General features: G+C 40.0%; 1 protein-coding gene across 2 annotated transcripts in view; it reads left to right on the top strand.

Moving 5' to 3' along the window:
- LOC134211366 (uncharacterized) overlaps positions 1 to 25,455 on the top strand; it is a 181,346-nt gene that overhangs the window by 51,488 nt on the left and 104,403 nt on the right. The window lies entirely within an intron of this gene.

Here is a 25,455-nt window from a genome sequence, read left to right as displayed (position 1 = left end):
ACTTGAAAATCGTCAATGGATTTTCACACACATCATTGTGGTGAACAAAGATCGTGACCATCGAAGATCAACACAATTTAAAAATGCAATTAGCTTAAATTTCGTCAACTGTGCTGTGATAAAAATTCGGCATAGAGTTGTGATGTGCTACAGACTTACCGTGCCTCCAAATGAATGGTTATGGAGGGAAGCCTGATAAGCATTCAGCCACCAACAGAACACGCGAAGCACTGGGGCGTCTTTGAAAATTTGAGCTAACCGGTGCAGTGTATGCACTATGAGGATTTGGTTGGTCATTAACCTTCCTAGTGCATTGGGGTCCATTTCGACCCAAGCACACCCAAAACAACGCTGTAACTTTGTAATGCAACGAGATAAAAATCTGAAAAATTCTGACTATTCTTAACATTTGGAAACTAAGATTCCCTGAGAATATTCCAGTTACATCTAGAAAAGGCGCCACAAAAAAAGTGACACATTGTGCATTGGGGTCCATTTGGCTCCAAGATTTCATCGCGATTACAAAAACAAAATTTCAACCGATTTTCGATCTTTAGGCACCAAACGAAAGCTGTAGGTTCCTAGAACAAGCCCATGGAGTGATTCATTCAAATTGACCTCTCTAGTCTCCGGGGAACCAGTACTAAAGTAGTATTGTTTGAGCTTCTCTATTTGGCACCTAATTTTCGAGTTTCATGTTATGAAACATAAAATTGCCTGCAAATATGTTCTCAGATGATCGCAACTGTATTTGCTATCTTGTATACGTCATTTCTGGGCAATTTTATCCCTCGAGTGATCATTGGAAAGCTGGAATATCCGGAACATCCGTAAAATGTCTATTCCAAAAGTTTAAAATTTTCCAAAAAAAATTCTGTGACCTCCGAACGTTTCAGAAACGATCCTCCCGAAAATCCGGAACATCCGCAAGAAGAGTCAATTCCAAAAGTTCATCCCAGAGCTTTGTAATTTTTGACGTTGGACAACATCTTACCCGAAGTTACTGGGTGTCAAATCAGAATCTAAAATTGGAGACCGTCACGAAATCATGTAAGATTTTGAACGATAATACAGCCTTTATCTTTCTATAAGGTTTTGAGATTTATATATCAATCGACTCGGAAACTCTCCAGCAATTTGTCAATTTCATTGGAACTTTTGATTATTCACGATAAGCCATTAGATATTTCAATTCCTGACCTACCCAGTAAAAAATATCAGATTCAACCAATCCCGTTCATGCATTCGCAACACGGACATCAGAATGATATAAGTCATGGGCCTTTTGACCCACCGTACCATTTTCTCTGGGTGTTAATAGACCCATGTTTCGCGCCCGCGCATCATTTCGGTTCGAGGATCCATGGAGAGCAAACAGAACGATGGTGTTTGACGGCGGTGTTTGCTGCATCTGTAGAGGCTCAGCGGCAAACTGAAGTCTGAATGTTCTGAGTTAAGAAAATCCCCCTCAATTTCGTTTGCGATATCCCTATGCCTGTCGTACAGCGCCATTCCTCGTGGTGATTTCTGGTTTCAGTGGTGCGGAAGTTATTGTATTATTGTGCAACAATGTCCGAGCAGTTATCCTATTGCGATATTGAAGAAGTGCCTTCCACTCAAGATAATCGAATCTGGAGCTAGTGTCTTGTATACTCATGTTCTAATCAACAAAACCATAATACTTTAGCTAACACTAACATCAGAACCATAATCATGTCCAACGCGTATTGTGTTACAATAATATTTTAACCCATAATCGCCTTATTCCGGGCAAACGTATATTTTTTATAAAGGAAAAACATCCACCGATGCCTTTTTCCGGGCAAACGCCTATTTTTTAAAAAGGAATCACATTCACCAGTCAGAAGTAAACACATTAATCATTGCTTCTCACTGGGAAAACCATGATTTCAATGAAGGGTTGAGTTGATCGATAACTTATACCTCTCCCCCACATCCACCCTCTTTTCCAAAAAGCATCCTTAACCCACCATCGTCGTATCCTTATGTAAAGAATCTGTGTTCCACATTTGGTTGAAATCGGCCAAAGGGTTCAGAAGTTACACTAAGTTGATCGATAACTAAACAAAAACCCCTAACACCCCACCCTTTCCCGGCTCATAACAATGATATACTGCTTGATTTATTTATATGTGATGAAATGTCCATGGGGCCTTCCTTAAGCTTGCGGTAAGATGCGTGACTACAAAACAAGACCATACTGTTCCCAGTCCTGGTCCGGTCAGGAAAATTTTCGGGTTGGCAATGTTAAGAAAATTATTTTCAGCTTTTTAGTGGAATGTCTTCACTTGTCATAAGACGAGTTTGTTATTTATTTATTTATTATCAGACTAAGGCTGGAGTGGCCTGTGCTGCACATAAAAGTCTTCTCCATTCAGCTCGGTCCATGGATGCACTTCGCCAACCACGCAGCCTGCGGAGGGTCCGCAAATCGTCCTCCACCTGATCGATCCACCTTGCCCGCTGTGCACTTCGCCTTCTTGTTCCCGTCGGATCGTTGTCGAGAACCATTTTCACCGGATTACTGTCCGACATTCTGGCTACGTGCCCGGCCCACCGCAGTCTTCCGATGTTCGCGGTGTGAACGATGGATGGTTCTCCCAACAGCTGATGCAACTCGTGGTTCATTCGCCTTCTCCACGTACCGCCCGCCATCCGCACCCCAAGATAGATGGTACGCAACACTTTCCTTTCAAAAACTCCCAGTGCCCATTGGTTCTCCACGAGGATCGTCCAGGTCTCGTGTCCGTGGAGAACTACCGGTCTTATAAGCGTTTTTTAGATAGTCGGTTTTGTACGGCGGTGAACTCGATCGGAGCGTCTTACGGAGTCCAAAGCACGTATGATTTCCAGCCCCGAATTTTTCTGCTGGTATCGTTATCGGCGGTCACCAGTGAGCCCAAGTACACGAATTCTTCAACCACCTCGATTTCGTCACCACCGATAGAAACTCTTAGTAGGTGGCTTAAATTGACCTCTGTTGAGCCTCTTCCTATCATGTACTTCGTCTTCGACTCGTTGATGACTAGTCCAATCCGTTTAGCTTCGCTTTTCAGTCTGATGTAGGCTTCCTCCATCCTCTCAAAGTTACGTGCCATGATATCAATGTCGTCGGCGAAACCAAATAACTGCACGGACTTCGTGAAAATTATACCACTCGTGTCAATCCCTGCCCTTCGTATTACTCCCTCCAGAGCGATGTTGAATAGCAGACACGAAAGACCATCACCTTGCCGTAACCCTCTGCACGTTTCGAAGGGACTCGAGAATGCCCCTGCAACTCGAACTACGCACATCACCGGACCCATCGTCGCTTTGATCAACCGTGTCAGCTTATCCGGAAATCCGTTTTCATGCATTAGCTGCCATAGCTGGTCCCGATCGATTGTATCATATGCGGCTTTGAAGTCGATAAATAGATGATGTATGGGCACGTTGTATTCGCGGCATTTCTGCAATACCTGACGTAATGGCGAACACCTGGTCTGTGGTAGCGCGTTCACCCATAAATCCCGCCTGGTACTGCCCCACGAACTCTCTTGCAATTGGTGTTAGTCGGCGGCATAAAATTTGGGAGAGTACCTTGTAGGCGGCGTTCAGCAATGTGATTGCGCGGTAGTTGCTACAACCCAGCTTATCGCGCTTTTTGTAGATGGGACACACGACACCTTCCATCCACTCCTGCGGCAGAACCTCATCCTCCCAAACCTTCACAGCAAAAAAAATATTAATATGCCGTGACGCAACTTCTCAAGACGTACCCAAAAATTCTATGTAAAAATGGATTTTACGTATTTTTACGTCAGATCGATGGGTTTGTACATCGCTCGACGCAAAATCTAATTGTTGAAAATATTTTTATGTCTGCGCTAAACTAGCATAAAATTACCTCATTACTTATGTATTTTATTACATTCAAAATGATGCACATCATTGTAGTTTAAAAACACACAAAATATTACATTGAAATGTGATATATTGCGCCAAATCTATGTAATATTACGAAACCGAATCACAACTGTCATCTGAGTCATTCGAGAAGTTTTCATTTGATTGTTCGTGTTTCGAGTGCACTTCGGAAGGAAAAAATAATTCGTGGCCACGGAAAATCCCCATTTTGTGAAGAATCTGGATACATCGGCAATAGAGGAACCCAGCAGGTAAGATTATCTCCGATGCATGGAAACGCAGACATATTTTCAAAGAAGTTCCTTCAGAAATTCCTGAAGAAGTCCTCCAGGAGTATCTCAGGAAATACATCCAGGAGTTCGGCAATTTCTTCAAAAGATTCTCAAAAAAAAACCTATTGGAGTTCCACCAGAAATTCTGCCAGGAGATCATAAAAGAAATGGCTCTAGGAGTTCCTTCAAAAAGTTCTGCAGAAGTTCTTCTGAATTTTTTTTTTCAGAAATTACTCCAAGAAATCCAAGAAAGCGTTCTATGGAGTTTCTCAAGATATTCTTTCAAGAGCTCCTGCGCAAACCAATCCTTCCTGAAGTTACTCAAACAAATAAAAACTTCCAGAAGTTCCACCAGAAATTCCTCCAGGAGTTTCTTAAGGAATTTCTTAAGGAATTTCTCCAGAAATTCTCCAGAGTTTCTCCAAGTCGTCCTCTGGAAACTCCCCCACGAGTTCCTTTTGAAATTTATCCGGAAATATCAGGAGTTTTTTCGGGAAGGATCAGGAGTTTTTTTTTAATTCTTCAAGGAGTTCTTCAAGCAATTCATCCAATAGTTCCTCTAAAAGGTTCTCAAGGAATTCCTTTGAAGACTTGTTCGGAAATTCTCCCGCAAATTTTTCTAAATCTCTTCCAGGAATTTCTTCAGATGTTCCTCCGGATGTTTATCTAGAACTTTCTTTATATATTCCTCCACAAGCTCCTCTAGAACTTTTCCAGGAAATTCTTCTAAAAGTTTCTTTGGAGAATCCTCCAAGAGATTATCCAAAAATACCTCACGAAAATCCTTTGGAGATTCCTCCCTAAGTCCGTCCAGAATTTTCTTCGAAAATTACTCCAGAAGATCCTTCAGAAATTCCTTTGGAAATTTCTCCAAAAGCCCTCCCGAAAATTCCTCTAGAAGTTCCTTCGGAAATTCATAACGGCATTCTTCTGAAAATCCCGCCGGGAGTTTTACAAGGAAATTCTGCAGGAGTTCCTCCAAAAATTCCTTCTGTTTCTTCGGATTTTTTTCCAGGCGTTTCCTCCGTAAGTTTTTCCAGAAACTGCCCCAGAAGCTGCTTTGGTAATTCCTCCAGGAGTTCCTTCAGAACGTTCACCAAAAGTTCGTCTAAAAATTTATTCAGAAATTACTCCAAGAAATCCTGCGAAAATTCCTTAAGAAAATCCACCAAAAATTCTCCCAAAAGTTTCTCAAACAAATTAACCAGAAGTTCTTCAGGAAACTCTTCCAGGAGCTCTTTCGAAAAGTCCTTCGAAAAATCCTCCAAGAATCCTTCTGAAAATTCCTTCCTTAATTGATTCAAAAATTTCACAAGAATATCCTCCAGGAGTTCCTCAAGAAATATTCCCCAGGAGTTCTTTCGGAAATTACTCCAGGAGTTCCTTTGGAAACTACTCTAGAACATCCTTCGCTTTTTCTCCAGAAGTTCCTCCAGGACTTTCTCCAAGAGTTTTCTCCCAGTTTTCTCCCCTTCGGGATTTTCTCCCAAAGTCTCTTCAGAACTTCCTCCGAAAATTCTTCCAAAAGTTCTTGCGAAAATTTCTCCAGGCGATCCTCCAGAAATTCTTCCAGGAGTTTCTCAAGAATATCTCCAGGAGTTCCTCCGAAAATTCCTTTAGGAGTCTCTCCCGAATTTCCAGAAAGAGTTCTTCCAAAAATTCATCCAGAAGTTCCTTTGGTAGTTTCTTTAAAAATTTCGTTAAACAAGCTTCTTTGAAAATTCCCGCAGACATTTCTCCTGGTGTTCCTCCAAAAAAATATTCACGAGTTGGTTCGGAAAGATCTTCAGAAATTCGCCTGAAATTTCTCCAAAAATTACTCCAAGAAATTCTCCAAAAATTCCCAGAAGTTTCCCAGAAAACTTCCTCAATAAAATCTTCCAGGAGCTCCTTCGGAAAATTTTCCGAAACTGTCTTCATGAATCCCTCCAGGAGTTCCTCAAGATATTCCTCCAGTAGTTCTTCCGGAAATTGCTCCAGAAGGTCTCCAAAAATTCCTTCAGGAGTTTCTTCGGTACACTACTAAAAATCCACTCATATTTATTGGCAAAAATCCATAGATTTAACTTATGATGTATATCAGCGCACACATAACCAGGATCTTCTGGAGTAATTTTCGAAGGAGGAATCTCCAAAGGAATTTCTGGAGGTATTTTTGGATAATCTCTTGGAGGATTTTCAAAAGAAACCTTTAAAAGAATTTCCTGGAAAAGTTCTAGAGGAGCTTGTGGAGGAATATTTAAAGGAAGTTTAATTTTCCTTCCTTGAGAGCCTTTTAGAGAAACTCTTGGACGAATTACTTGAAGAACTCCTGGAAGACTTTCCAAAATCAAAAACTTTTGAAAGAATTTGTGAAGGTACTCTGGAAAAAAATTCCATGGGAGCTTCTGGAGGTATTTCCGGAGAACTTTTGAAAAATAAAAACTTCCGAAGGAAAACCAGAAAATTCGGAAGATCTTTTTGGTTAATTTTCAAAGGAACTGCTGGAGGAGCTTCCAGAGGACGTCTTGGAGAAACTCCTGGATGAACTTCCTTAGGGTCTTCTTGAATAATTTCCGAACGAACTCTTGGGAAATTTCTTTAAGGATCTCCTGGACGATTTTCTGGAGGAATTTCTGGATCAATTCCAGAAGGGCTTTCTCAAGGAGCTCCTGGAAGAGTTTCGTAAGGAACTTCTGGAGAAATTCCTTGAGAAACTCCTGCAGGAATTTCTGGTGGAACTTCTGGAAGATTTTTTTTGAGTAACTTCAGGAAGGATTGATTTGCGCAAGAGCTCTTGAAAGAATATTTTGAGAAACTCCATAGAACGCTCTGAAGGGATTTTCAGAGGATTTCTTGGAGTAAGTTCTGGAGAAATTTTCAGAAGAACTTCTGCAGAACTTTTTGAAAGAACTCCTAGAGATATTTCTTTTATGATATCCTGGAAGAATTTCTGGTGGAACTCCTAAAGGATTTTTATTTTAAATCTTTTGAAGGAATTGCCGAAGTCTTGAAGGAATTTCCTGAGGGACTCCTGGAGGAATTTCTGAAGGAACTTCTGGAGGTTTCTGGAGAAAATTCTGGAGGAATTTCCAAAGGAACTCCTGGTGGAATTTCCGAAGACACTGGAGGAATTTTCGGAGGAACTTCTGGAGAAATTTCCAAAAAAGATGCTTACGGAATTTGCAACGGAATTTCTGGAGAAATTTCAAAAGAAACTTGCGGAAGAATTTTCGAAAGAATTTCTGGAGAAATTTTGAGAGGAAATTCCCGAGGAACTTTGGAAGGAATTTCCGGAGGAGCTTCTGGAGGAATTGCCAATTGAACTCCGTGACGAATGATTTGAAAAACTTTTGGAGGATTTTCCAAAGAAACTTTTGGAGGAATTCCCTAGGGAAGCTCTGGAGGAATACTTAAAGGAACTTCTGAAGGAATTCATGGATGAGTTTTAGAAGGAATATGCGGAAGAATTTCCGCAGGATCTCCTGGACGAATTCCTTGAGGAACTCCTGGAAAAATTCTCGTAAACTCCTGGAGGAATTTACGAAGCTACTCCTGGAGGAATTTCCGGAGGGACTTCTGGAAATATTTCCCAAGAATTAAAAAAAACTCTTGGACTATGTCCTGGAGGAATTTCTACTGGAGAAAATTCGGAGGTACTTCTGGAGTAATTTCCAAAGGAACTGTTCGAGTAGTTTGCTAAGAAACTCTTGGAGGTATTTCCGGTGAAATTTTCAGAGGATCTCTTTGTGAAACTTCCAGAGGAAGTTCTGGAAGAACTCTTGGGTGATTCTTTCGGAGGAACTTCTGTAGGGGTTTTTGAAGAAACTTCTGGAACAATTTCTGGAGAGAATCCTGAAGCAATTAAGCAATTTCCTGAGGAACTCAAGTGGTAGTTTCTTTCTTGACTCCTAGAGGTACTTCCGAAAAAATATAAATGAACTCTTGGAGAAATTTCCGGTAGATGTCCTGGAGGAGTTCAAGCAGGAATTTGCAGAGGAATTTCCGAAGGAGTTTTTGCATGAATTTCCGGGAAAAAAAGTAAACGCCGATCCACGGCTGTCGCATGTCCTGCGTGCGTGCTCCTAGGTTCATTACCATACCGCCACCGTTGTCTGCCATATCGCAATTCAGGTGCTCTTCGTAGTGCTGCCGCCACCTTTGGATCACCTCACGCTCGTTTGTAAGAAGGTTCCCGTTTATGTCCTTACACATATCGAGCTGTGGCACGTGGCCCTTACGTGAACGGTTCAACTTCTCATAGAACTTTCGTGCGTTATTAGTGCGGTACAGTTCCTCCGTCTCTTCACGATCATCCTGCTGGCGGTTTTTCCTCCGGAAAATCGAGTTTTGTCTGTTCCGCGCCCGTTTGTATCGTGTCTCGTTCGCCCTCGTGCGGTGTTGCAGCAATCTCTCCCATGCTGCATTCTTCAATTAACTATCAACTAACTGCTCACATTCGCCGTCATACCAGTCGTTTCTCTGATCCGGAGCCACCGTGTCTAGTGCAGCAGTTGCGGTGCTTCCAATGGCGGATTGAATATCTTTCCAGCCATCTTCAAGAGATGCTGCGCGTAGTCTTGGGCTAGCCGTCTTGTAGCCGCCCAATGTTTAGCCGCTTCGGACGCCTCCGACGCGTGTTGATCACCGTCGATAGTTTTGAGCGCAGACATACTGCAACGAGGTAGTGGTCGGATTCAATATTCGCACTGCGGTAAGTGCGTACGATCGTGATGTCGGAGAAGAATTTGCCGTCGATTAGAACGTGGTCGATTTGGTTTTCCGTTACTTGATTAGGTGATTTCCATGTGGCCTTGTGGATATTCTTGCGGGGGAAGAAAGTGCTTCGGACTACCATTCCGCGGGAGGCTGCAAAGTTTATGCATTGTTGGCCGTTGGCGTTCGATACGGTATGCAGACTATCCGGTCCGATGACCGGTCTATACATTTCCTCCCTTCCTACCTGAGCGTTCATGTCACCGATGACGATTTTGACGCCCCGCAGTGGGCATCCATCGTATGTCTGCTCCAGCTGCGCATATAACGCTTCTTTCTCGTCATCGGATCTCCCTTCGTGTGGGCAGTGCACTTTGATTATGCTATAGTTGAAGAAACGGCCTTTTATCCTCAGCTTGCACATCCTTGCGTTGATTGGCTGTCACCTAATCACGCGTTGGCGCATCTTACCCAGCACTATGAAGCCGGTTCCCAGCTCGTTGGTGGTGCCACAGCTTTGGTAGAAGGTAGCCGCTCGATGCCCACTTTTCCACACTTTCTGTCCTGTCCAGCAGATTTCCTGCAGCGCTACAACATCGAAGTTGCGGGGATGTAATTCATCGTAGATTATCCTGTCGCAACCTGTGAAGTCTAGCGACTTGCAGGTCCATGTTCCAAGCTTCCAATTGTGATCCTTTATTCGTCGCCTAGGTCGTTGCCGATTGTATCGAGTCGTATTATCTTCTATGTTGTTCGTAATAGTTGTTTTTAAAGGCGGCTTATTGGGCCTGCGCAAACCTCCTGTCTCGTCGGAGGGCCGTCGTGTCAGGGCTATTTAGCGTCCCACCTAACACCAGGACTTGGGCTTGTGCGCTTTGAGCGGCACACGGTCGCTTTGGCGGAGCCTACTTGCGGATTCATGCAGCTTTTTATAGAGGTTTAACAGGGCCCACTGTCAAACCCTACCACATCCTAGGCAGGCGCCACAACTCGCAGATGGCCTGGAGAGGGATCGTTAAGCCCTTGCACATAGTCCCTGCTGCCTTGTCATAAGACGAGTTTGTACCTTCCCATTGAATTCCACCACTTGATTGTACCTTGACAGATACGTATTTCGACCTCAACAGAAAGGTCGTCTTCAGTGTCTCGTACTTGACTCGACTTCATGACAAGTGATCATCGTGTTGCAAATTGTAACTTGTCTTAGAAACCTCGCCAGTTAGTAACTGTAGAAGTGCTGAATGAACACTAAGCTGCGAGGCGGCAATGTCCCAGTAGGGATTGTATTATCAATAAGACGAAGAGGAAATGTCCATCAAGAGATGTTCCACTAAACAGTAATCATAAGTATGATACATTACGTTTACAGACATAAATCTAATGACACCAGCAATAAATAAGCCAAATAAACCATTAGCCTTTGTCTATTTGAGTATAAAACAAGCTGATTTCAGACTAGCAATAACAATGAATCATACATCTCTATTTCAAGAGATCTCCTTTGGATAGCGATAAGATACCCGGCTATAGAGCAACGCGGTGAAGCTTATATGAACCATTTCGCTGACGCTTTTCGCACCTTCTCTGGATTATCGCCAATGAAGATTGGGGTCGAATAAAACGCGTCCGTTAAAAAACATTCATTTTTCCTACATCGCATTATTATTATTTTTTAAATCTACGCATTTATTTGAAGGTTTGAAAAACATCTCTTTAGCTAATCAATAATTTATTATTTAGCCTGGAAGCTAGAGTGGTTTAAAACAGTTTTCGCCATTTGACAGCCACGCAGTCTACGGAGGGTCCGTAAATCGCCCGGAATCTGATCGATCAACCTTGCTCAATGCGCACCTCACCTCTTGTGCCCGTCGGATCGCTGTCGAGAACCATTTTCACCGGGCTGTCCGACATTCTGGTTCATTTGCAACTCGTGGTTCATTTGCCCCTTCACTCTACTTTTGAAAACACCAAGTTTGCGATGATTCTCCACGAGCATCGTCCAGGTCTCGTGTCCGTAGAGAACTGCCGTTCTAATTAGTGTTAGAGCGTTTGAGCTTGATGACTAGTCCAATCCGCATGGCTTCCCTCTTCAGTCTGATGTAGGCTTCTTCCATAATATTAATGTAATGTAATATTAATGTCGTCAGCGAAACCAAATAGCTGAACGAACTTCGTGTAAATCGTACCACTCGTGTCAATCTGTGCCCTTCATATTACTCCCTCCAACGCGATGTTGAATATATAGCAGGCACGATAGCCCATCACCTTTCCGTAACCCTCTGCGCGTTTCGAAGGGACTCGAGAATACCTCTGAAATTCGAACTACGCACATCACTTGATCCATCGTCACTAGTATCAGTTTATCCGGAAATCTATATTCGTGTAATAGCTGTCATAGCTGGTCTCGATCGATTTTGCGGCTTTGAAGTCGATGAATATATGATGTATGGGCACGTTGTATTCGCGGCATTTCTGCAATACCTGACGTACGGCGAACACCTAATCCGTGGTAGAGCGTTCACCCATCAATCCCGCCTGGTACTGCCCCACGAACTCTCTTGCAATTTATGTTAGTCGGTGGCGTAAAATTTGGGAGAGTACCTTGTAGACGGCGTTCAGCAATATGATTGCGCGGTAGATGCTACAATCCAATTTATCGTCCTGGTAGTTAGCAAATATACTCTATTACCAATATAGTCCACTCTGGCTGATTTCGAAAGACAACACAGTAGCGCCGCGGTGTCACAAAAGGCAAGCAATGTATTGCGAAGACATAACGAGGGGTGTTCAAACGTATGATGCAATATGCAGTATGACGATTCTAAATAATGTGTTAGAAATCATCATATGATTCCATTTTAATATCTGAGTTTGCAAATAAAATTTTGAAAAATGTAATTCAAATTTGTAAAAATTGTTATAGGTATTACTGTAATTTTTCCAATCATTATACCCCTTGGCTATCGTTTTCAGACATTAGTTGCCTTTTGTGGCGCAAGATGGTGTAATTGTGCTGTCCGCTGTCTAATGTATGGGGATTCTCGAAGTGGACTAAATTGTTAATCTACTATATTTGTAGTTATTCAACCCAATGGGATTTGTTGTTTTTCTGGCGGCCAATCTAACATTGTTATTTACATTGACTTGGGTAAATCACGAACCAGATGATGGTAGTGAGAAAACGTCAAACTGGAACGAAACCGATTTAGGCGCTACGAGTGGTCACTTCTCAAACTAATAATATTTTGAAAATGCAATCAAATCAGTGTATGATGAAGTAGGTACTCTCAAGTGTCATGTCTTTTTGTGTCAATCAAAATTCATATACCAGTCCTCAATTTGACAATGTATGACAACTTGACAACTGTATGCGCGGTTCTAATGTAACCATTTCCAATCCACGAGGTTTTTCTTATATATAGTTTTACATTATTATAAGCTTTCAATAACACAAGCCAATATCATTTTCGAGTTGAGACAATCGCTTAACATTGCACTGCAATTTTGTCCTGACATTCACAAATGAAAACTATTGTGTTATGGTTTGGAATAGTTAATTTTTAAATTCCCTAGTTCACTGCTTCAGAATTGGACTCCGAAGAAATGAAACGTATCCTTTATGCTCCTCAATTCCATAGATTTTAAAGTATACATGCTTGTGGCTGAATCAGATGGAAATATAGACACATCATTCAAAGTTTGAATCTCTTATTTAGTATATGTACGTCCATGAATACAATTCGTTTTCCTACTTTCAAAACGTTTACCGCAAGAGGCATTTTTTAGACACGGTATCAACTAAGTTGTGCAGCTCCATTCAAACCATCTACGAACCGCAAAGCAAATAGCAAAACCAGACTAGCAGACTTGAATTCCGTCACTCTACGGTACTTCGCGTCTTTATGCGAAATTTTTATAATTCAAATCCTGGCTTTAGCGTAGGGAAATCCCCCCAGAGAAAACTTACCTTATGTTAAGGATGGGAGAAAAAATGAAAACATTCCATTTGAATGGACAAGAATGTGCAGCCCCATTGAGGAAATACATAAATTTTAATTACTTTTTCTCTACACAAGTCCTTGAGTCTTAGCAGTAACCTTCTGCTCTGCGCCCATCCCTCCCAGTCAGCTAGCCGGCATCGTTTTAACCGTCTGCAATAGGAAGCTTAACAAGCCGTCATTTATTTTTTATGAGTTGTATATCTGCTTCTGTGTCATTTCTATGTATGCCGTGCGCTCGTCTCTTTAGTTCGGGTTGCTACCAGTGCAGTAAGTCTCGACAGTATTCTGGAAGCCTCATTTGACAGTGAATATATGCATAATCGGTGCATTTTGCACTCCATTAAGCTTTTTCGAGTCACCCGAGAAGGCTTTGCTCGCCTGGCTCGGAGTGCAATCAAAGCAAGCACTGCACCGGCTTTCGGTGGAGCGATACAACAGCCGGTTGCTGTGTGATCGTTGGAAGATGAGAAAGTGTCAGTGTTGGTAAAATCTCAAAATCTCAAAACTCATGGATGATTCAAATCAAGCGTGAGTTGAAACGCACCCAACTCAGCACCTAAAAACTCATGGATGAGTTGAATCATCCATTTGAATCATCGTAGGTTTTCTTTTGTTCTCCTTCGTTAAAAAACAGTGAATTGACGTTTGTCGCATAAAATATTAGACACTCTTTTATGTAAAAGCAATAAATTGCCCCCAAATTGATTTCAAAGGCGTTTTTAAGCCAAAATGATTTTTTGGCAAACGAGTGAAATGATGCGTATTAGCATGAAAAATTCAAGCGTGATGCATTTCTTTAAAATCGCAGGCGATTTCGTTCGCACGGGAGCGCTCGTTGATTGAGATTTATGAGTGATTTTACCAACACTGGAAAGTGTATCAATTTATTTTCTCGTTTCTTTGAACGAGTGAGTAGTATACTATCCCATACAAATTGATTATATCTCTTTTGGGTTTCTGGGTAATGGATCGTCTACTTGAAGTGATTTCGAGCTGGTGCATTGACTAAAGCACTTTCGGAAATTATCTGCAACAAACACACATAGAATATTTCACAGTGTGGTTCTAAATTAGAAGAACTTCAGCAACCCAACTGTTCGATGGAAAACGACCTTCTGATCAACAATGAATAGTAAATGAAACCCAAAATTTATCGAATGTCACCAACAATCCCCAGCCCGTAGCCCCAGTAGTAGTACAACGGATTCTCCAGAATTAGCTCCAGAATTAGAACTACCCCACGGTAGTAGCTTTACAAATCAGTGCACAATTTCACCAGACGGATAACAAATTTGTTTTCGGCATGTAGTCTTCGTATGCAAGCTAAATGATTTCTATATAAACTGGGTTGTCTTTGCCCGTTTTTCCTGTCTTTTTACAAGAATATTTTTTGCGGATTTTGGGATCTACGCGTTTCATCGCGGTTTTCGGAATTTAGACGAATTTTCCGTGGAAATTTCGAAGAACCAATGGGATTTTCGTAGAATTTCCCGATTGACATCCTCAAAACATCCAGTTTAAACTCTAGAATTGTTCGTGAAAATATCAATGATTTCCTTTAAACTTCCACCCTTATTCTTGTTGAAACTTGGAAAACCTTTCCGTAAAAAACAAGAAGAGCTTCCAGTGGAAATTCCGAGAAAAATATTCCCGTTGAAATACCGAGTGAATTTGCGTGAGAATTTGCAAGAATTCCCAGTTGAAATTCTAAAAAATTTAAGTGCACATTCCGGAAAATTTCTCGCTGAAATCCCAAGGATTTTGTTTGAGGAAAGTTGTTTGTCCGAAAATGTCATTTGACCGAGCATATGGTTTGGCTAATATGGCCATATGACCGAAAATGACGTTCAGCGGAAAAGTTCGTTGGCTCGTTTGGCTGAAAGGATTGTCTAGGAAAAACGGGCCATTTGGCCGAAACGGACATATGGCTGAAACTGTCGTATGTCTGAACTTGTCATTTCGAAGAAAAGGCCGTAAGATCGAAATGGTCGATTAGCAGAAAGGGCTCTTCGGCCGAACGGGTCGACATTTTGACCATATTACCAGTCCAGCAAATGACGATTCTCGGCCAAATGGCCCTCTCTGCCAAAAAAACATTTCGGCCGAACGGCATTCCCGTCACATGACCTGTAAGGTCCAAATTACCAGTTTGGCCACACGGCCACATGGCATTTTCAGATAAACCATTATCGACCTAATAACCGTTTCGGCCTAATGAAAATCCTTCCCCTCGGATATGTTACCTTGCCGCGGTGGGTCGGCTTACGCCATTAGTACTAAGATGCACAGAAAAAAATAATGAAAAATAAACAGCGCGTAAAACTTGACATGCGAAAATTTACGCTATTCTACGCTGAAATGGCCCTCTTCCTAACAAGATTGCTTACAACTTGTATGCAATATCTACGATTCATGTCAAATATTGTATACATTTAGGCTATATCCCGTGTGGAATTACGCTAATAATGGCGTTCCATTTATGTGCATGATTTTTAGCGTAAATTTCAGTGGATTTTTCTATCTGTGTGGCAACCAAAGACATATCCTGTCGTGGTGGTATCACATGTTGACTATTTTTGTTTGGGGCCGCGTTACATATCTTGCATTGACGCACTAATTTACGGCATTTGCATGTGATCCAATGGACATCGTGTCTTGGAGCCTTGAATGGTAGTGCAGTCAGGCAGAGGCCTTTTCATCAGTGATAATGATGTGAGTTCTCTTCTTTTCGGCAATACTTTTCTGATGCGTTCCCTGTGACGCTGAGTCGTAGCCACGCTTACATTTAGCTAGCTAGGCATTTATTGATAAACAAAGTATTCAAGATATTCGTAGGGAATCGACTACTGGATTCACTGAGTAGAAGTTTTTTCAAAACTAGGAACGTGGTGCCAATTTTATTTTGTTATGCCTCACTTCGAAGAGCAATAATAAAAAATACCACACATTATAATGATGGTAAATGAACAATCTTATAACGGCTTCATTCTCGATAATTTTTACAAATAGATAAGCAATAGACGTGATGAAGCTTTAGCTTGCCACCGAAAAGTGAATTCTATACCTGACCTTGATTAGAACTTAATAGATAATCACCGTAATTAATCAACGATAAAGCTACTTGTTAGAACAGTTTAAAGCTATAGGCAACCTTGACAAAAAATATAATGGAACAAACTAAGTTCTTTAGCAGTTTCCACTTTTACATGATACAACTTACATTGAATTTAATTGGGAAAGTTTTTTGATCACCGTACATGACTCAATCATTATTGATTTATTGGCATTTATCGGTGAGTACAACATCTAAAGCTCAAAGTAAGAGGGAGCGCAACAATGAAGAACAGTATGGATAGGTGTCACAAGCGAGCGACGAGTATGAAGCGAACAGAAATTGAAATTTTAGTAGAGGGCCAGTTGTGAGAACAGCATTGTTGAAATCGCTGTTATTCTGCCTAACGTCCACCCAGGAACGGCTTGGGTAGTAGCATGGTGACTACTCTTACCAAGACAGGCAAAATAACAGCGATTTCAACCTACTATTATGCTGTTCGGCGCATGAGAACAAAAAGGAATGGCAAAATTGAAATGCGGTTCGAATAAGATCATCTTGGGCAAAGTAAGAGCTGCGGGATGAGGCGTGAAGCAAAGTAGCGCGACTTTCGTATGAATCTCCGAACAAGCCACCGATCGCTAGAACTGTTCTCATGCGCCGAACAGCATAATAGTAGGTTGAAATCGCTGTTATTTTGCCTGTCTTGGTAAGAGTAGTCACCATGCTACTACCCAAGCCGTTCCTGGGTGGACGTTAGGCAGAATAACAGCGATTTCAACAATGCTGTTCTCACAACTGGCCCTCTACTAAAATTTCAATTTCTGTTCGCTTCATACTCGTCGCTCGCTTGTGACACCTATCCATACTGTTCTTCATTGTTGCGCTCCCTCTTACTTTGAGCTTTAGATGTTGTACTCACCGATAAATGCCAATAAATCAATAATGATTGAGTCATGTACGGTGATCTATAATTCTTTCCCAATTAGAATACGAATTGGCAAAAAGGAATGGCAAAATTGAAATGCGGTTCGAATAAGATCATCTTGGGCAAAGTAAGAGCTGCGGGATGAGGCGTGAAGCAAAGTAGCGCGACTTTCGTATGAATCTCCGAACAAGCCACCGATCGCTAGAACTGTTCTCATGCGCCGAACAGCATAATAGTAGGTTGAAATCGCTGTTATTTTGCCTGTCTTGGTAAGAGTAGTCACCATGCTACTACCCAAGCCGTTCCTGGGTGGACGTTAGGCAGAATAACAGCGATTTCAACAATGCTGTTCTCACAACTGGCCCTCTACTAAAATTTCAATTTCTGTTCGCTTCATACTCGTCGCTCGCTTGTGACACCTATCCATACTGTTCTTCATTGTTGCGCTCCCTCTTACTTTGAGCTTTAGATGTTGTACTCACCGATAAATGCCAATAAATCAATAATGATTACATTGAATTTGTAGTGTCGACACAGCTTAAAAACATTGACGAAACAATGACTTAGGTAAACAAAGTGATTTGACGAATGCATAACCTACACTCAGAGCAAACAAAGTCAATTAATTTTCATTCTGCATAAATAAAAGTTAAAAAATAGAACACTAATACGCAATATTTTTTATATTTTCAATGTGGTCACAAAAAGCTAACACATTAAATAACTTATAATTGTACTATATGACTAAGTGGCCTTTCAAACCACATCAGATGCTTCTAAGGCAAAAAAGAAGACATTGCATTTTAAACATTGCTTTTAATAACTAGAAAAACGTTGTACTAGAAATCTTGAAATTATCATTTTAGCCTTTGATCATTGACTAGTTTGCATTCAATTACATTTTGCATTAGTGTCGAGTCGATTCCAAATCCGAACCTCACTTCACCCCATCCTTATCCTACCCCATGGCGTTCAAGTGGTCTGCAAGGACTCTTCTGCCATTACCCTCTCTATTATCGGACTTGCACTCTCATTGCCCTACCAAACGCTGCAAAATGAAAAATGAAAATGAAATAACCATTTCGGCCTAATGGAAATCGTCTAAATGACTTTCAGTTTAACGTGCGGCATTCGAACAAATGTATTTCTCCCAACCAATGGAAATTCAAAAGATTTTTTCTTGGAAATTATGAACAACTGGTCGACATGGCAGACGTTGTCCTGCATAGTAGGCGAAATGCGCGTTGTGAACTGCCCATGCAAAGTTTACATACAATTCTCGCGCTTAGTTTCATAGGGGCGTAACTGTATTGATCGATTTCTTTTCGTCGATGTTTTCTTTTTATTATTGTAGTGAATTGCGCTAGATGATATCCGGTGCTCAGATGATATTGCAATGCCTGCGATTTACTAATCTATACTAATAATTTTTGCATGAGAAAATGTCATATAAACCCGTCGGAAACTATAACGAATGTAACTGCTGAAAGAATGAAGAAAATCCATCCAGCCGTTTTTGAGTTATGCGGATACGAACACAAACCATTTCATTTTTATTATATAGATTTCCCGCTAAAATTTACATTTTGAACAATTGCCCGTGTAGAATTTTTCTTGGAAACTCAAAAGAAATTCTATAGAAAAACTTTTGAAAAAATTCCATGGAGTTTCCCATGAAAACTCCTAAGAGTTTTCCGCTGATATTCCGAAGAATATATAGTAAATTGAGAGTTCGACTGCTAATGTTTGAGTATTTTTGTGGTTTTTGGCTTTTCAGTCTGTGGGTTTTTTAGAACAACCGTTTCTAAGGAAATATGTAGATGACTTGTTCGCAGTTATTCCAAAGAATGCAGCAAATTTTGTATTAACTACATTCAATAAGCAAGAAGAACGAATTCAATTTACTATTGAATTCGAACACGACAACAAACTACCATTTCTTGACACACAAGTGACGAGATACGGAAATAAGCTTCAGACTACTTGGTACTGCAAACCTATAGCATCAGGTAGAATGACGAACTTTCAATCATTCCATCCCTACAAACAAAAAGATCAACGTCGCTAATAATTTGATTCGCCGAGTAAAAGGTCTCTCTTCGCCATCACACAACCAACACGATATCAACAACGTCATTCATCAGCAACTACTACTCAACGGCTATCCACGTACATTGATTAATAGGTTAATCAATTTGTACGACAATAAACCGAATCCAACCACACAACAGCTAAATCAACAACCAACCAGCCGTCAACCATCCTGCACAGCAATAACATCCAATAGACCGTCCGACCTCCAACGAACCACACAACCAATCACAGAAGTTCCAATAGCATCCTACAACGACGATCCATCATCCAGTCCAGATCCTAAAAATAATGAACAACAGGAAATAAACTACGAGTCAACATATCATCAAATAACCAGAACTCCACCACCCAACCACATAACTCGCAACACAGATTCCCAACAGTTAACCAAAACAATCATGTACAAATCATTCCTCTACATCCCAGGACTGACAGAAAGATTATCTAAAATGTTATCCAATGATTACCCACACATAAAACTAGCAGCCAGACAGTATCACACAGTAGCAAATCTACACACCTCTGTAAAAGACAGTCAAAACAGACTAGATAAAAATAATGTTATATACAACATCCCATGTAGCAACTGCCAGTGCTGTTACATTGGCATGACAACTAATAAGCTATGTACTAGACTAGCAGGACACAAAACACAAATGAAAAAATTGGAAAATTATCTACAAAACGAAACCGACCATGACATACAAATCAATGATTTAAGAGGTAAAACTGCATTAATGGAGCATGGTATAGATTACACATTACACACACACATGTAAACCTCGTCTAAATAATAATAGCCATACAACAATGCCCAATAGGCCAACTGCAAATATCCAAGACCCAAATCACACACATAGCCAAGATCATCAAAAATAATTTAACATAAGCTGAAAGTAACTCCATCCATAAAAGTGCAAAACAAAATTAATTCTATATGTAATATGAATTCAAGTTCAATTTATGAAACATATGTGAGTCAATAGCCCAACATCCGTATCTACACTATTTAATTTATATCATTATTAGTACACGAACCATCTACCAACTTTAAAAAAGACAATCTCCTTAGCAAAGACGTTAGACGTAGAACTACATTCATGATTTGTAAGTACAACAGACAAAAAAAATGTATACTGGTTAGATACAATTTAAAAATACATAATTTCTCTCAGTTCCCCTGATGAAGGCAACAACAATTTTCCGAAACGTTCCGAAACGTTGTTCTAAAAAACCCACAGACTGAAAAGCCAAAAACCACAAAAATACTTTTAAAAAAAAACTCCGAGGAATTTCTGAGCAAATTTCGAAGTCAGAAGTACTGATCCCGTAATGAAAAGAAGAGGAGGTTTTGTGCCTTTGGGAGAAGTGCTTTCAGTATGAATGTAACTCTCAGGGATTTTCCCTACTCCAAAATAAAAAAATTAATTGCATATTATTCGGCAACTCGGCCGTACGAAAACCATTTTTTGTTAAATATCGTGGCATATGCACAGCACATGTTTCGAAATGGACAAATGGATATGAAATTTGCGAAAAAGGATTCACTTGTCTTGGAGGGACTCGAACCCTCAACCTCCTACTCTCTAGATAGCCGTGATAACCCCTTCAAGACCACTTGAAGGTCACGTTTTGCGGAAAAGCCATCAGAATCCGAGAACCAACCTCCACCGCGGTTAGCTCTGTTTTGCAAATTGAATATTTTTCGGATGCTTGATTTGTACAAAATAAAAAAAATTCCGAGGAATATCGATTGGAAATTCCGAAGGACTTGCCGTGGAATTTTTTTAAAGGTTTCCCATAGAAATTCCGATGAATTTTCCGCGGAAATACCAAATAATTTCCGTTAGAAATCCCAAACAGAGAGCTTTCTTTATTTTAAATTCCGTAGAAATTTTAATTTAATTCCCATGGAAAATCCGAAAAAAAATCCAAATGAATGTTTTGGGAATTTTTAGAAGAATTTTCTGAGGAAATTCATTAGGCCTAGAAATGTAAAAATCCCCAAGCCGTTTCCCAACGCCAGAAAAAGGGAAGAAAGAAGAAAGAAAATTGTAGAAAGAAATAAGGAAAATGGTAGAAAGAAAAGAGAAGAAGAGAGAGAAAAAAGTAGAAATAAGTAGGAAGCATGAAGAAAACAGACGGATTATGGTAGAAATAAGAAGTGAGATGGAAGAAACAGAAAAATAAGAAGGAAGAATGTAGGTGCAAGAAAGAAAAAGGAATGAGAAAAGATAAAAAAGAAAAAAACAAGAAGGAAGAAAAAATTAAAAAAGAAGCTCTTCTCACTTCTTACGTCACATTTTTCACTTCTCACTTATCATTTCTTAATTCTTATTTTTCACTAATCATTATCACTTTTCACTTCATACCTCTAACTTTTAGCTTTTCACGTCTCACTACCCACATCTCATTTCTCAATTCTAATTGCTCTCTTTTCACTTTTACCTCCTCACTTCTCACTTGTCATATGTCACTTCCTACTAATGACTATTCGGCCTAATGGCCGTACGGTTAAAGTTGACTATCTATTTGAATTTTAAACTTCTACACGTATCTCTACTCCAATTAATATAAGTCCAAAGCGTAATAATTTTCATACAGTACTGAAATTCAAATCGACTGTTCAGCATAAGTTAGCAGACGTTTAAAATCAACTGTTTTTACCGTCAACTGACAGTGCTTCTATAAGGGGGGCAGCTTCGGATTTAAACGGTTTGTTCAGGGGTTGTAAACAAGTTCAGTCTCGGCAGTGTCACATGAAAAGCCCAATGCTCTAGCACTGTCTCAGCTCTATGGATATTTCCTGCTCTTGAAACATTACTGAAACAAGCACGTGGTTTACAATATGGCCGATTTGTGGCTTTACTGTATAATCATCTTACCATTAGGCCAATTAGACCAATTAGTTGGTGATATTTTTTTTATTACTGTATTAAATTTATTTTTGTTACACCCTCTAGGTGCAAGAAAACGTTATGTGGCATGAATTCCCGTTAGATTGAGTAAATCATAATAAACTGCTCCATTTCGCGTTGTCCCATATTGCGGAAACTCATTTCTATGAATCGCTAATGAAAGGACCATTGACTCAAGCATACATCGAGATATGAAATAGAAGTTCCTTGGAAAATTGTTCGAAAGAACCATCAGAGTAACCGAGAAAATATGTTTAGTATACCATCATTTGCTTCTACGAGTCGATATCAAGTCGTAGAACATCGAATCATGAAGGTCATATTGTAGTTTGTGTAAATAATGAATGAAATCGTATTGGCTCAATGAACCTGCTGTAATGTTTTGCGCTAAATGGATACATCGGTCAGGACTTGGTTGATCGGGTAGGACGTTTTGGAGAACCAGAAACGTCTGTAGTAGTTTGTAAAAGTAATGAGTGAAATCCTATCGGCTCAATGAGCCTGCTAGAATGTTTAGCATTGCACGTATTCATCGTTCAGGACTTGGTTGATCGGGTAGATCGCATTTTTTTTAACTCCCGGACGTTTTGGAGATCCTAAAAGGTATGCAGTAGCTTGTAAACATATTGACTAAAATCCTATCGACTCAATGAACCTGCTGGAATGTTTAGCCATTCACGGATACATCGTTCAGGACTTGGTTGATTGAGTAGATTGCATCTTTTGAACTCCCGGGTGTTTTGGAGAAGTTAAAAGGTATGTAGTAGTTAGTAAACATAATGAGTCCAATTCTATCGGCTCAATGGACCTGTTGGGATATTTATCCATTCACGGATACATCGTTCAGGACTTGGTTAATCGGGTGATCGCATGTTTTGAATTCCATGACGTTTTGGAGAACCAAAAAAGCCTGTAGTAGTTTGTAAAAGTAATAAGTGAAATCCTATCGCCTCAATGCTGGGATGTTTAGCGCTGCACGGATACATCGTTCAGGGCTTGATTGATCGGGTAGATCGTATGTTCTGAACTCCAGGTCGTTTTGGAGACCCTGAAAAAGGTTACCTTAATTCAAAACTCGAGTTTGGAAAGTTTTGACAGCCTAGGACATCCGAAAAAAATATTTCAACAACTTTTAGTTCTTTATATACTAGTTTTGGCAGGATAGAGCGAAAAAACCCAAATCTGCACGTTAAATCCATGTAAAATAAGTCGTCCTGAAAGGGTTAAAGTTTTCCAAAGTTTTCCTGGAGACATTTTTAAAAGAATTCCCAGAAAAAAAATACTAGAACGCTATTGGTGCTTTAACCATCAAAATCATTTTGCTAAAATATGCTTCTATAAGCAATACAGTGGGTCCAAAAAGTATTCGTCTAGCTGCATTTTTTTTTGTAAAATATGAAACTTAGGCGTGATAGAAGCGATATCGTAAAACTTTCTTCTAAATGTGATAGAAAACTTATCAGTACATGATTATTATTCAAAAACAAATAGAAATTTTAATTACTTTTGTTGTCATGTAGAAAACATCTAAATTCCCTCAATTTCGCTCGCTCAAAAAGTATTTATCTATTTAAAAAGTAGTCGCATGAAACACGAGTATAATAGTTTTATTCTTGATTTTATTCGCTTGTAGTGACAGCAGCACACTCTAGTGGTGTCTAGCAACATTTTTTTTTTCAATACTCAATGACATATTAAACAATGTTATTGTTTTGATTGATTTTGGCGTGGAAAATAAATGCACCATGGGTCGAAAAGGTAAAGAGATGAGTCCCAATGAAAGAAAACTCATCCTAGGCCTACACAATTAGTGCAAGTTGACTTACGAGTTTGCAAGGATTGTGGGTAGACCCCATTCAACAATTCAATCGGCGATTGATCGAAAACAAATAACGGAGTGGTCGTCCGCAAGGGTAAACTGATCACGATGAGCGATTTATTATGCGGAATGTCAAAATAAAAACTTTAAAACGAGTGCACCCATGTAGGCATGTGAGTTGGAGAGAAGATGTGCTAAGATATGAATTAATACAAACAGAAATACCTGTGGAAAGTACGGGTATAATGGACGAGTATCACGGAAGAAATTTAAAGTGAGGCATCAAATTATCAAAAACGGCTCGATTTCACCAAAAACATATCGCTGGAAGAAGGAGTACTTTCGGAATCAAGTCATATTATCTGACGAAAGCAAGTACAGCACATTTCGATCAAATTGCCGATGTATGATATGGCGGAAAATGAATACTGCGATGCAGCAGCAGAACCTCTTTTCAGCAGTACAGCATGGTGGGGCTCCGTAATGATCTGGGAGGTGCATGAGCGCAACCGGTGAGGGAAAATTTCATATTATTGAAGGAATTATGGGTCACAAAATGTTCATTTTGAAAGAAAATATGAACGCCAAAGCTGAGAAATTAGGCGTACAAGGAGCATACATTGTTCGGCATGATAATTATCCCAAGCACACAGCCCAAAATACCATGCTGTAGCTACTCTATAATACCCCAATCAATTCAAAACGCCTCCACAGAGCCCAGATATGAATGCAATTCAGCACCTTTGAAAGGTGCTGAACGACAAAATTCGTAAAAGTCACATTACCAACAATAACGAATTGAAAATAGCATTGAAAGAAGGATGGGAGAAAATCCCGTCCCCCGTCACGGCTAATTTGGTCAGTTCCATGTCACAAAGACTACAAACCATCAGAGATACACAGGGGAAGTTTCTTTAGAGGAATTGCCGAAATAAAATCCAAAGGAGTTCCTAGACCAATTTCCGAAAGTATTTTCAAATAAGTTTTCTAAAAGAATAATCAAAATTTTGACCATAACTTTTGAGCCCATTATCCGGTTTGGCTCATTATCAATATGAAACAATGTGATAAGATTCCCCGTCGAATGCATTTTGTTGCGAGCAAATTGGTTAAGGTTAAGCGGCAAAAATCAGACAGATTTTTTTTTACGTGTATGCACACGTTAAAGTAAGGTGTATTAAGGGATGGATGTTTTGGAAACCAGGGCAAATGAAAGCGTTCAATCCAGGGGAGGTAAAGTACTTTATTTGACGAAGGGTTACTTAGGATGAGGAACAGTAGCCCACAAAGTACTCATCTCAGCACTTAAAAATCATGGCTGAGTTTAATCATCCATTTGAATCATTGCAGCTCATTCGTAAATTATCAGTAAATTAACGTTCAACACATAGAACAGTTGATAAACACTTATTGAAGCGAAATGATTTTTTTGGGAAATGGTCGTTTTACCATGGAAAACTCAGACGTGATGCATTCCTTTAAACTCGCAAACGAGTTAGTTCACGCGGAAGCGGTCAATGATTGAGTTTTATGAATGATTTTACCAACACTGATCACGAGACATTGATCGGACCAGTTCCAACTAGTATGCGCAACAAATATTTAAAATTGTATAGTCACAAATATGCCAATATTGACATATTTTTTCTACTATTTCCGTTAGCCATTATACTTTCGAATCAGCCATGGATCAATTAAATGATTTCGTAACGCTCCGCATCCTTCACGTATTTCCCATCCGGCAAT

Source organism: Armigeres subalbatus, chromosome 2 (assembly GCF_024139115.2).
Source record: "Armigeres subalbatus isolate Guangzhou_Male chromosome 2, GZ_Asu_2, whole genome shotgun sequence".
Taxonomy (NCBI): Eukaryota; Metazoa; Arthropoda; class Insecta; order Diptera; family Culicidae; genus Armigeres; species Armigeres subalbatus.
The sequence above is the reverse complement of the archived record's forward strand: the minus strand, read 5'-3'. Positions and strand labels throughout refer to the sequence as shown.